The 12,827-nt window shown below is 43.0% G+C and overlaps 1 pseudogene; it reads right to left on the bottom strand.

Annotated features, from left to right (window-relative positions):
• LOC102189569 lies at positions 8,640 to 12,191 on the bottom strand (annotated as a pseudogene).

Raw genomic sequence — 12,827 nt, 5'->3', positions numbered from 1 at the left:
TTAGGGTTGACTAGTTTGATCTCCTTGCAGTCCAAGGGACTCTCAAAAGCCTTTTCCAGCACCACAGTTAGAAAGCATCAATTCTTTGGTGCTCAGTCTTCTATATGGTCCAACTCTCACATCCAGGAGCACTCAAGTTCAGTCCGGCTCATGCCGCAACCCAGAAATGGATCTGGGAACCTCTACTCCACCAGCTAGGAAGCAGATCCTGCCCTTGAAAGGACTGTGACAACCACAGAGGAGAGAGGAGCCCCCACTCAACATCCAGCGCAGACTCTGGTCATCACAACACCAGTCACACCTTCTATCACAGGGATAACGGCTAGGACACACTGAGGAAAGAGGCAGCAGGCATCCACACTAGAAACAGCCTCACACCGAAAACATTAAACCCACACAGGCTACACAGAGGCACTCCTACATAAAAAACAGCCTTTCAGGACCATAGGAGACAATTGTTTCTCTTAAATTGCCAGAGTAAGAGAAACACAAGTAAAATGAAGAAGCAGAGGGACTATTTCCAGTTAAAAGATCAAGAGAACCCCCCTCACCAAAAGAATAATAAAACAGACTGCTTCTGTTTAATAGACACCAAGTTCAAAAAGGAGATAGTGAAAATTCATTACTGAAGGAATTCAGATAGGCTATCAGTAGAAATGAAGATTACTATAAAAAGGAATTAGAAACTTTAAAGAGGAGCCAAGAAAACTTAGAAAACTCACTTACCAAGATGAAAACTGTGCTAAAGGCAATGATTAGCAGATTGAATAATGCCGAAGAGCAAATAAGTGATCTAGAAGATAAAACAATGGAAATCACCCAATCAGAACAGTAGACAGAAAGTAAAAAAAAAAGAAAAAGAAAAAAGAAAGAAAGCAAGCAATACAAGAGACCTATGGGATACTACAAAGCGTGCCAATCTACACATAATAGGGATTCCAGAGAGAGAGAAGGAAAAGTGGGTCAAAAATATATTTGAAGAAATTATGGCTGAAAGCTTTCCAAACCTAAAGAAGAAAACATATCCAGGTGCAGGAAGCACGTGTGTGTACCCAGTTTCTCAGTGGTGTCCGACTCTTTGTGACCCCATGGACTGTGGCCCACCAGGCTCCTCTGTCCATGGAATTTTCTAGGCAAGAATACTGCAATGGGTCGCCATTTCCTACTCCAGGGGATCTTCCCAACCCAGGGATCGAACCTGTGTGTCCTGCACTGCAGGCAGGTTCTTTACCACTGTGCCACTCGCGAAGCCTCCACTCTGCATTTGATCCTAGCCAAAAGGCCAGGAAATCATATACTTGTTAACACATGTGCACCCAATACAGGAGCACCCAAATACATAAATATTAACAGACATAAAGAGAGCAATTGATGGGACTACAATAATAGTAGGAGACTTTTATGCCCCACCCACATCAATGGACGGGTCTTCTAGACAGAAAATCAGTAAGGCAACAGAGATCCTAAATGATACAACAGAACAGTTAGACCTAAATATTTTCCAGACATTACATTTAAAAATCCCCAGAATACACTTTCTTTTGAAGTGCACATGCTCTAGGATCGACCATGATATCCAATAAGATAACTGTATTTTTATTCAGTTTAGCCCTGTCTTGTTACTATAAAAAGAATTTGCAAAAACTTACAAAAATACACAAATGGGAAAAAGCTAGATATGCAAATCTGAGTGAAGGGGAACTAAGGATAGGAAAATAAAACAAAGCTAACTGAAAGGTTAGTACATAAAAAAAAATCCAACTCATAAATTATGCATTTTTGAAAGTCAAACCACAGGTATGTCTCTAAACTTTCTGGTAGCTGAAAAGGAAAAAAACATTATTGGTTACAGGATCCACAGAGAAGATAAGTTTAAAATAAATCAGCTGCCCAAGAGATACTGTATTTCCTAGTAATAACAACTTAGAGAAATTTCTTTTTTAATATAAATTTATTTATTTTAATTGGAGGCTAATTACTTTACAATATTGTATTGGTTTTGCCATAAATCAACATGAATCTTCCATGAGTGTACATGTGTTCCCCATCCTGAACCCCCCTCCTTCTTCCCTCCCCATACCATCCCTCTGGGTCATCCCAGTGCACCAGCCCCAAGCATCCTATATCCTACATCGAACCTGGACTGGTGATTCATTTCTTATATGATATTATACATGTTTCAATGCCATTCTCCCAAATCATCCCACCCTCTCCCTCTCCCACAGAGTCCAAAAGACTGTTCTATACATCTGTGTCTCTTTTGCTGTCTCGCATACAGGGTTATCATTACCATCTTTCTAAATTCCATATATATGCATTAGTATACTGTATTGGTGTTTTTCTTTCCGGCTTACTTCAGTCTGTATAATAGGCTCCAGTTTCATCCACCTCATTAGAACTGATTCAAATGTATTCTTTTTAATGGCGAGTAATACTCCATTGTGTATATATACCACAGCTTTCTTATCCATTCATCTGCTGATGGACATCTAGGTTGCTTCCATGTCCTGGCTATTATAAACAGTGCTGCGATGAACATTGGGGTACACATGTCACTTTCAATTCTGGTTTCCTTGGTGTGTGTGCCCAGCAGTGGGATTGCTGGGTCATAAGGCAGTTCTATTTCCAGTTTTTTAAGGAATCTCCACACTGTTCTCCATAGTGGCTGTACTAGTTTGCATTCCCACCAACAGTGTAGGAGGGTTCCCTTTTCTCCACACCCTCTCCAGCATTTATTGCTGGTAGCCTTTTGGATATTGGCGTGAAATGGTACCTCATTGTGGTTTTGATTTGCATTTCTTTATGGAGCAACATGAGGGAGACCGCAGGAGATTATGTCCTTCACAGCATTATCTATTAATACAATTAATATAATAGTGAGTGTCATCTCAGATAACTATTCCGTGTAACTTAAATGTATTCAGTAAAAGTTATTCTATGAAAGTCAAATGGTCCAGTTGAAGTTCCTAAGATATATGTGGTCTTATTTGGAAGGAGAGTAAAAGTAGAACACTTGGTGGGGGGTTGGCGGGGGTAGAAATGAACTACTTACCCACTGCTAAGACTTAGCAGAGAATTCAAGTTGATATTCTTAAGATCGAAGATATTTGGTGTTACTAAAGACAGATCCATATGCCTTGATCATCAATTAAATGGTAGAACATAGGTTTACCCCCATTGAAGAAAGTTAAGAGCCCAAATAAGTCCATAGCTGAGCACCTGACCATCCTACCTTTATAAGAGGTAGACAGGATTTGCAAGGAAAAACAATGATTTAACATAAGAAATCCCGTAATTGAATAACTGGCTTTCCTGATGGCTCATTGGTAAAGAATCTGCCTGCCAATGCTGGAGAAGTGGTTTCAATCCCTGGGTCAGGAAGATCCCCTGGAGAAGGAAATGGCAACCCCCTCCAGTATTCTTGCCTGGGAAATCGCATGGACAGAGGAGCCTAGTCCATGGTGTTGAAAAAGAATAGAACATGACTTAGCAACTAAACAATAAATATTCTGTTGCTCTTCTCCATTTATTTCCAGTTTGTACTCTTTAAGAAGCCTTTTGATTAGAGGCTGAACTGAAACAATACGTTTCCAAAGTATGAGGTGTTTCCTTTCTTCATTCGTTCCTCTGACATTGATTGCTCTCCTGTTACAGGTCAAGCACGTACAGTGGGAACACAGTGTTGAAGACGTCATTATTTGCAGTAAAAGCCCTGATGGATAGACATATGTAAATGGCAGTTCCAGCAGAGTTCACCATACTGTAGGAGTAAACCAAAAGATTGGCTAGTTTTCATTGAGTAATTAGAATGACTAGTTTTCTCTGAGTATGGCTGACTCACAGAAAACTAGTCAGTCTAATCACACTAGGACCACAGGCTTGGTGGTCCTCAATGAAACCAAGCCATGCCTGCGGGGCAACCCAAGATGGACGGGTCATGGTGGAGAGGTCTGACAGAATGTGGTCCACTGGAGAAGGGAATGGCAAACCACTTCAGTATTCTTGCCTTGAGAACCCCATGAACAGTAGGAGAAGGCAAAATGATAGGATACCAAAAGAGGAACTCCCCAGGTCATTAGGTGCCCAATATGCTACTGGAGATCAGTGGAGAAATAACTCCAGAAAGAATGAAGGGATGGAGCCAAAGCAAAAACAATACCCAGTTGTAGATGTGACTGGTGAGAGAAGCAAGGTCTGATGCTGTAAAGAGCAATATTGCATGGGAACCTGGAATGTCAGGTCCATGAATCAGGGCAAATTGGAAGTGGTCAATCAAGAGATGGCAAGGGTGAACGTCGACATTCTAGGAATCAGCGAACTAAAATGGACTGGAATGGGTGAATTTAACTCAGATGACCATTACATCTACTACTGCAGGCAGGATTCCCTCAGAAGAAATGGAGTAGCCATCATGGTCAAGAAAACAGTCCAAAATGCAGTACTTGGATGCAGTCTCAAAAACAACAGCATGATCTCTGTTCGTCTCCAAGGCAAACCATTCAATATCACAGTGATCCAAGTCTATGCCCCAACCAGTAATGCTGAAGAAACTGAAGTTGAATGGTTTTATGAAGACCTACAAGACCTTTTAGAACTAACACCCAAAAAAAAGATGTCCTTTTCATTATAGGGGACTGGAATGCAAAAGTAGGAAGTCAAGAAACACCTGGAGTAACAGGCAAATTTGGCCTTGGAATGTGGAATGAAGCAGGGCAAAGACTAATAGAGTTCTGCCAAGAAAATGCACTGGTCATAGCAAACACCCTCTTCCAACAACACAAGAGAAGACTCTATACATGGACATCACCAGATGGTCAACACTGAAATCAGATTGATTATATTCTTTGCAGCCAAAGATGGAGAAGCTCTATACAGTCAACAAAAACAAGACCAGGAGCTGACTGTGGCTCAGATGATGAACCCCTTTTTACCAAATTCAGACTCAAATTGAAGAAAGTGGGGAAAACCGCTAGACCATTCAGGTACGACCTAAATCAACTCCTTTATGATTATACAGTGGAAGTGAGAAATAGATTTAAGGGCCTAGATCTGATAGATAGAGTGCCTGATGAACTATGGAATGAGGTTCATGACACTGTACAGGAGACAGGGATCAAGACCATCCCCATGGAAAAGAAATGCAAAAAAGCAAAATGGCTGTCTGGGGAGGCCTTACAAATAGCTGTGAAAAGAAGAGAGGCGAAAAGGAAAGGAGAAAAGGAAAGATATAAGCATCTGAATGCAGAGTTCCAAAGAATATCAGGAAGAGATAAGAAAGCCTTCTTCAGTGATCAATGCAAAGAAATAGAGGAAAACAACATAATGGGAAAGACTAGAGATCTCTTGAAGGAAATTAGAGATACCGAGGGAACATTTCATGCAAAGATGGGCTCAATAAAGGACAGAAATTGTATGGACCTGAAGAGGTGGCAAGAATACATGGAAGAAGTGTACAAAAAATATCTTCACGACCCAGATAATCATGATGATGTGATCACTGATCTAGAGCCAGACATCTTGGAATGTGAAGTCAAGTGGGCCTTGGAAAGCATCACTACGAACAAAGCTAGTGGAGGTGATGGGATTCCAGTTGAGCTGTTTCAAATCCTGAAAGATGATGCTGTGAAAGTGTTGCACTCAATATGCCAGCCAATTTGGAAAACTCAGCAGTGGCCACAGGACTGGAAAAGGTCAGTTTTCATTCCAATTCCAAAGAAAGGCAATGCCAAAGAATGCTCAAACTACCGCACAATTGCACTCATCTCACATGCTAATAAAGCAATGGTCAAAATTCTCCAAGCCAGGCTTCAGCAATATGTGAACCGTGAACTCCCTGATGTTCAAGCTGGTTTTAGAAAAGGCAGAGGAACCAGAGAGCAAATTGCCAACATCTGCTGGATCATGGAAAAAGCAAGAGAGTTCCCGAAAAACATCTCTTTCTACTTTCTTGACTATGCCAAAGCCTTTGACTGTGTGGATCACAATAAGCATGGACAATTCTGAAAGAAATGGGAATACCAGACTACCTAACCTGCCTCTTGAGAAATCTGTATGCAGGTCAAGAAGCAACAGTTAGAACTGGACATGGAACAACAGAGTGGTTCCAAATAGGAAAAGGAGTACGTCAAGGCTGTATATTGTCACCCTGCTTATTTAACTTCTATGCAGAGTACATCATGAGAAATGCTGGACTGGAAGAAGCACAAGCTGGAATCAAGATTGCCGGGAGAAATATCAATAACCTCAGACATGCAGATGACACCACCCTTATGGCAGAAAGTGAAGAGGAACTAAAAAGCCTCTTGATGAAAGTGAAAGAGGAGAGCGAAAAAGTTGGCTTAAAGCTCAACATTCAGAAAACGAAGATCAAGGCATCCTGTCCCATCACGTCATGGGAAATAGATCGGGAAACAGTGGAGACTGTGTCAGACTTTATTTTGGGGGGTTCCCAAATCACTGCAGATGGTGACTGCAGCCATGAAATTAAAAGATGCTTACTCCTTGGAAGAAAAGTTATGACCAACCTAGATAGCATATTCAAAAGCAGAGACATTACTTTGCCTACAAAGTTCCGTCTAGTCAAGGCTATGGTTTTTCTAGTGGTCATGTATGGATGTGAGAGTTGGACTGTAAAGAAGGCTGAGCGCCAAAGAATTGATGCTTTTGAAGTGTGGTGTTGGAGAAGACTCTTGAGAGTCTCTTGGACTGCAAGGAGATCCAATCAGTCCATTCTGAAGGAGATCAGCCCTGGGATTTCTTTGGAAGGAATGATGCTGAAGCTGAAACTCCAGTACTTTGGCCACCTCATGCGACGAGTTGACTCCTTGGAAAAGACTGTGATGCTGGGAGGGATTGGGGGCAGGTGGAGAAGAGGACAACAGAGGATGAGATGGCTGGATGACATCATGGACTCGATGGACGTGAGTCTGAGTGAACTCCGGGAGACGGTGATGGACAGGGAGGCCTGGCATGCTGCGATTCATGGGGTCGCAAAGAGTCGGACACGACTGAGCGACTGAACTGAACTGAAACCAAAAAAACACTTAGCTTTCCTTGATAATGAAATTCAGGGAATACTTCACAGAAGAAGAGATGACTAAGATGAATTCTGAAACTCACAGATGAAAGTTTGCTGACTAAAGAGGAGGAGGAACTGTGCTTCAAATACAGAGAACAGCCCATGAAAAAGCGAAAGTGAGATACAGTTTTTCAAGTACAGAACAGAGCAGAGCTTATTAAAAGGCACCAACTTATACACATATGGACACAAAAATAGAAATATACAGATTTCTCTCTTAATACGATTTCTCAAACATCCCATTAGAATCCTAATCGCCTTTTCTTTTTTATGTTATAAAAGTCAGCTTATTTTCCCTTTCTGTGTTTCATAGTTTCGTTTTGGTCAGTATTGAGCAGTTAACTGATTGGAAATCTGCTTGATTAAATAACATTAACAAGTTTATAAATACACATTTGAGAGTATTAAAGCAAAAATTGAAAAATTTTCCGTAACTCCATGTAAATTAGGCAACCATAAAATTTCACATTTTTCACCTGCTCACTTCCATATTTAAAATATATATAAGGATAACCTTAAAATGTTTGATAATTAGTATAGAATTCACAGCCTTGAAGACATATATTCTACAGACTTCTAAAGAATAGATACCACTCAGGCCCTAGTAATTCACCGTGATTCATCGTCACATACTTAATGCATAGAGGGCCAAAAGGTCTTTCCTTTTTCTCTGATTTTAGTCTTCTGCTGAGGTAATGCAAGGAACCCAGTTATGACCAAGATCGAGCCTCTGAAAATAGGGCTAAGCTTACTGGCTTCCTAGTGGATCCTAAAAAGTTCCCAGAGAACAAGCCTGGGGTTGAGTACTTCCAGTATAAATTGCATGCTGGAACGTCCACAACTGAGGTATCTCATGGTCCTTGAAAGGAAGACAAAAGACTTCCAGGCATTGAAGGTAATTCTGAATGAAGACAGAGGAGGAGATCTGACGATCACTGGAAGATATTTCTGCTTCTGGAGCTGAAGGACTTCAGAGCAGACACAGAGTAACCGAGCCACGCAGCACATGGTGTGATTTTTCCCACCAGAGCTTAAGTAAGGGATTCTGTGTCCAAGACAGGCTTACACTGGACCCAGCTGGAGCACTGGTCCAGGATTTGATGCTTCAGAGATGAGCTGCTGTCTGTAAACTCGTGATTGAAGCAAAATGCAATGATCCTTTCTATTCATGGAGCGTGTCGTTGCTATCAACCAGGCACGACTGCTTCAGGTCACTCGGCTTTCCAGGCTGGAGAACAGGGGTCAAGTTCTAAAAAAGCATTTATGGTTAAAGGGATGAACCTCCACAGGCCAACAGAGTTGCCAGCAGATTCATAGGCCCTACATTCAGTACAGTCATGAAACAAAGGAGATGGATAAAAATCATTAACAATAATTCCTGCAGTGTAGAAAAAACAACCCAGCCTTCGCTCTGGTCAGCATCTCCAGGGGGCTGACCCTGCTGAAAGAGGCTCGGCAATCTGAGGTTACGCTGGAGTTCTTAAGACAAACCCAAAATAGGGTCAATTAAATAATAGTCCTGATGTGTCTCCTGTTACTCTTGTTTTTTTGTGGGCACCAGTCACTCAGTCAAAACGCGAGCTTGTTGTCTTTGCATAAGACAGCATATTTCCCTCACTATTAATGGTGAAATAAACAGAATAGTGCAAATTGTCATACTAATGAAAAAGTAGAACACCCACATCCATCTTAGGTTGTCCTGGATCAAAGACACTAAATACTGGCCCATGGCAGCTCCAATGCTCCCAGTTCCATCAACCATCCCAGTGACTATTGCCAAAGCCTCATTGCTTGCTTGGATCAGCTCCTGAAGACCAAGGTTCACAGAAATAGTGAAGCTAAAAATACTAGATGCAAAGTCAAGCGGACCTTAGGAGCATCACTACAAACAAAGCTAGTGGAGGTGATGGAATTCCAGTTGAGCTGTTTCAAATCCTGAAAGATGATGCTGTGAAAGTGCTGCACTCAATATGCCAGCAAATTTGGAAAACTCAGCAGTGGCCACAGGACTGGAAAATGTCAGCTTTCATTCCAATTCCAAAGAAAGGCAATTCCAAAGAATGCTCAAACTACCACACAATTGCACTCATCTCACACGCTAGTACAGCAATGCTCAAAATTCTCCAAGCCAGGCTTCAATAGTATGAGAACTGTGAACTTTCAGATGTTCAAGCTGGATTTAGAAACGGCAGAGGAACCAGAGATCAAATTGCCAGCATCTGCCGGATCATGGAAAAAGCAAGAGAGTTCCAGAAAAACATCTCCTTCTGCTTTATTGACTATGCCAAAGCCTTTGACTGTGTGGATCACAATAAACTGGGAAATTCTGAGAGAGATGGGAATACCAGACCACCTGACCTGCCTTCTGAGGAATCTGTATGCAGGTCAGGAAGCAACAGTTAGAACTGGACACGGAACAACAGACTGATTCCAAATTGGGAAAGGAGTGCATCAAGGCTGTATATTGTCACCCTGCTTATTTAACTTATATGCAGAGTACATCATGAGAAATGCTGGACTGGAAGAAGCACAAGCTGGAATCAAGATTGCTGGGAGAATTATCAATAACCTCAGATATGCAGATGACATCACCCTTATGGCAGAAAGCGAAGAAGAACTAAAGAGCCTCTTGATGAAAGTGAAAGAGGAGAGTGAAAAAGTTGGCTTAAAGCTCAACATTCATAAAACTAAAATCATGGCATCTGGTCCCATTTCTTCATGGCAAATATATGGGGAGACAGTGGATACAGTGGCTGACTTTATTTTTTTGGGCTCCAAAATCACTGCAGATGGTGATTGCAGCCATGAAATTAAAAGACGCTTCCTCCTTGGAAGAAAAGTTATGACCAGCCTAGACAGAATATTCAAAAGCAGAGACATTACTTTGCCAACAAAGGTCCGTCTAGTCAAGGCTATGGTTTTTCCAGTGGTCACATATGGATGTGAGAGTTGAACTGTGAAGAAGGCTGAGTGCCGAAGAATTGATGCTTTTGAACTATGGTTTTGGAGAAGACTCTTGAGAGTCCCTTGGACTGCAAGGAGATCCAACCAGTCTATCCTAAAGGAGATCAGTCCTGGGTGTTCATTGGAAGGACTGATCCTGAAGCTGAAACTCCAATACTTTGGCCACCTGACGCAAAGAACTGACTCATTAGAAAATACCCTGATGCTGGGAAAGATTGAAGGCAGGAGGAGAAGCGGACAACAGAAGATGAGATGGTTGGATGGCATCACCGACTCAGTGAACTTGAGTTTGAGTAAACTTCGGGAGTTGGTGATGGACAGGGAGGCCCGGCGTGCTGCAGTCCATGGGATCGCAAAGAGTCGGACAGAACTGAGCAACTGAACTGAACTGAACTGAATTATATTAGAAGGTCCACTAATAAAAAATCCTGTGACAAGTGCATTGAAGGACTTATCATTTGGAGAACGATTGTGTCCATGGAGGGACCGAAAGAACAGAAGCAGACTGAGAGCTAACAGCAGTGCTCTTTTCTGTGACACATCGGAGATGAAGCCTTGCAAAATTCCATCTATAATTCCTCCAACATCTTATCAAATGGCCAGCTGGTCAGCTTCGGCCTCCTTCCATTTGAAGTTGATACTCAGATAAAAGGGCAATCAGAAGGAGTAATTCATTAACTTCAAGGGCTTCCCTGGTAGCTCAGCTGGTGAAGAATCTGTCTGCAATGCAGAAAACCCCGGTTCAATTCCTGGGTTAGGAAGATCCCCTGGAGAAGGGATAGGCTACCCCTCCAATATTCTTAGGTTTCCCTGGTGGCTCAGCTGGTAAAGAATCTGCTGGCCATGTGGGAGACCTGGGTTCAGTCCCTGAGTTGGGAGGATCCCCTAGAGAAGGAAACAGCTACCCACTCCAGTATTCTGGCCTGCAGAATTAGTCCATGGGGTCCCACAGAGTCAGACATGACTGAGTGACTTTTACTTTGAAGCACCCATAGGCCAGTGAATACACTATAACTCCAGGAAGGCAACAAGCCTGGTAGAAGCTTATTGCCTTGACTTGGGTTACAATATTGCCTTCTTGGATTGAATAATTAGGCTCAGCTTCTTCTTCATTTTCAGCACCATTAATTCATGACCTGTGTGAGTCTTCTTCAAAATTTTCTTCTGTCTCGATACCTGGGAAACTGATTTCTTCCAGTGACACCAGGAATCCAAAGAACATGATGGTCCCACCGGCAAACTGCACAGCCAGCATCACCAGGAAGGCACGCTCATAACCATACCGCAGAACAGAAGGAGCTAGACGTGCTCCCAAAGTATTGCCCACTGAGGCACTGGCACTCCAAAGACCAAAAACAACTCCAGCTTTCCCAAACCAGTTGCTGGTAACAAAAACCATGCGGGGCTAGCTGGTGGACGGCAGCAGGCCGTTCAATGATCCCCAGGCTGCAGCATAGCCCCTTGTTGTAGAAATGCAGCCGTTCCGTGAGAGTGCCAAAGATGAACACCACTAATGCGGAAAAGCACATGCCACAAGATAGAACCCATTACAAATTCAGCCGATCGGCGAGATACCACTGATGAGAAAGTCTATGGCACAGGAGAAGAGGAAAATGGTGTCCAGTGTTCTGAGTACTTTCTCTGCACTGGGAAACACACGGTTGCTGCTCCAGATCTCCACAGGCAGTTCAACGGACTTGTTAAAAGCACCTGGGGAACGCATGTAAGAATTAAAGATTTTAAAATTTAAAAAATAAAAAAATTTTAAAAAATAAAAAATAAAAGCACCTGGGGTCCACTGCTTAGAGATATTGACTTTGACCTTGCTAAATGTTTTTCTCGATGCATGGCACAACGGAATAACTGAAGAAGGTGAGCAGGGGTGTGACCACGTGGTGATGGCTGAACTGGGAGAGCAGAGTTCCTCTCTGAAAAATAGTTGGCCAGGCCGTGTGCCTCCTGACCTTCCTTCTCACCGTGACTTTAAAGTCTGGATAATGGATGGTTTATATTATTTCTTCTTTTGCCGCTTGTGCACCGGAGACCTGCAGTGATAATCGTGCTCTGGCCAGCCGCTCTGCTTGCTCCACTGGGTCAGCCTTGCCCACAACCCCTCCACTCCTGCCCGCCACCTCACCTGGGCCGCCATGGCCAGGGTTTCCCCTAATTTCCTTTATTCTTAGTCATCATATATCATGTGCTAGGCACCAGGCAGAATTCTAAGATGGCCCCAGAGAACTTTACCTTCACATACCCCATGGAATGTGGTCTGCCAGACTTCTTTGTCCATGGGGATTCTCCGGGCAAGAATACTGAAGTGGATTGCCATGCCCTTCTCCAGGGGATCTTCCCGACTCAAGGATCGAACCCAGGTCTCCCACATTGCAGGTGGATTCTTGACTATCTGAGCCACCAGGGAAGCCCAAGAGTACTGGAGTGGTTAGCCTATCCCTTCTCCAGGGGATCTTCCGGACCCAGGAATCAAACCAGGGTCTCCTGCATTGCAGGCAGATTCTTTACCAGCTGAGCTACCAGGGAAGCCCAGAAATGAGCAAATTTCTCAAATGTCCTCATCCTAATCTCCTTTGTTCTTAGTCATTATGTAGCATGAATTCTAAGGTGGCCCCGGTGAACCTTACCTTTGGATCCTCACAGCCTTGTGCAGTCCTTTCCCCTTGACTGAACCAGATCCAGTGGCCTGCTTTTGACATAGAGCCTACAGCAAAAGTGAGGGGTAGGGACATCCCTGGTGGCCCAGTGGCTAAGGCTCTGAGCTCCCCATGCA

Source organism: Capra hircus, chromosome 6 (assembly GCF_001704415.2).
Source record: "Capra hircus breed San Clemente chromosome 6, ASM170441v1, whole genome shotgun sequence".
Lineage (NCBI taxonomy): Eukaryota > Metazoa > Chordata > Mammalia > Artiodactyla > Bovidae > Capra > Capra hircus.
The sequence above is the reverse complement of the archived record's forward strand: the minus strand, read 5'-3'. Positions and strand labels throughout refer to the sequence as shown.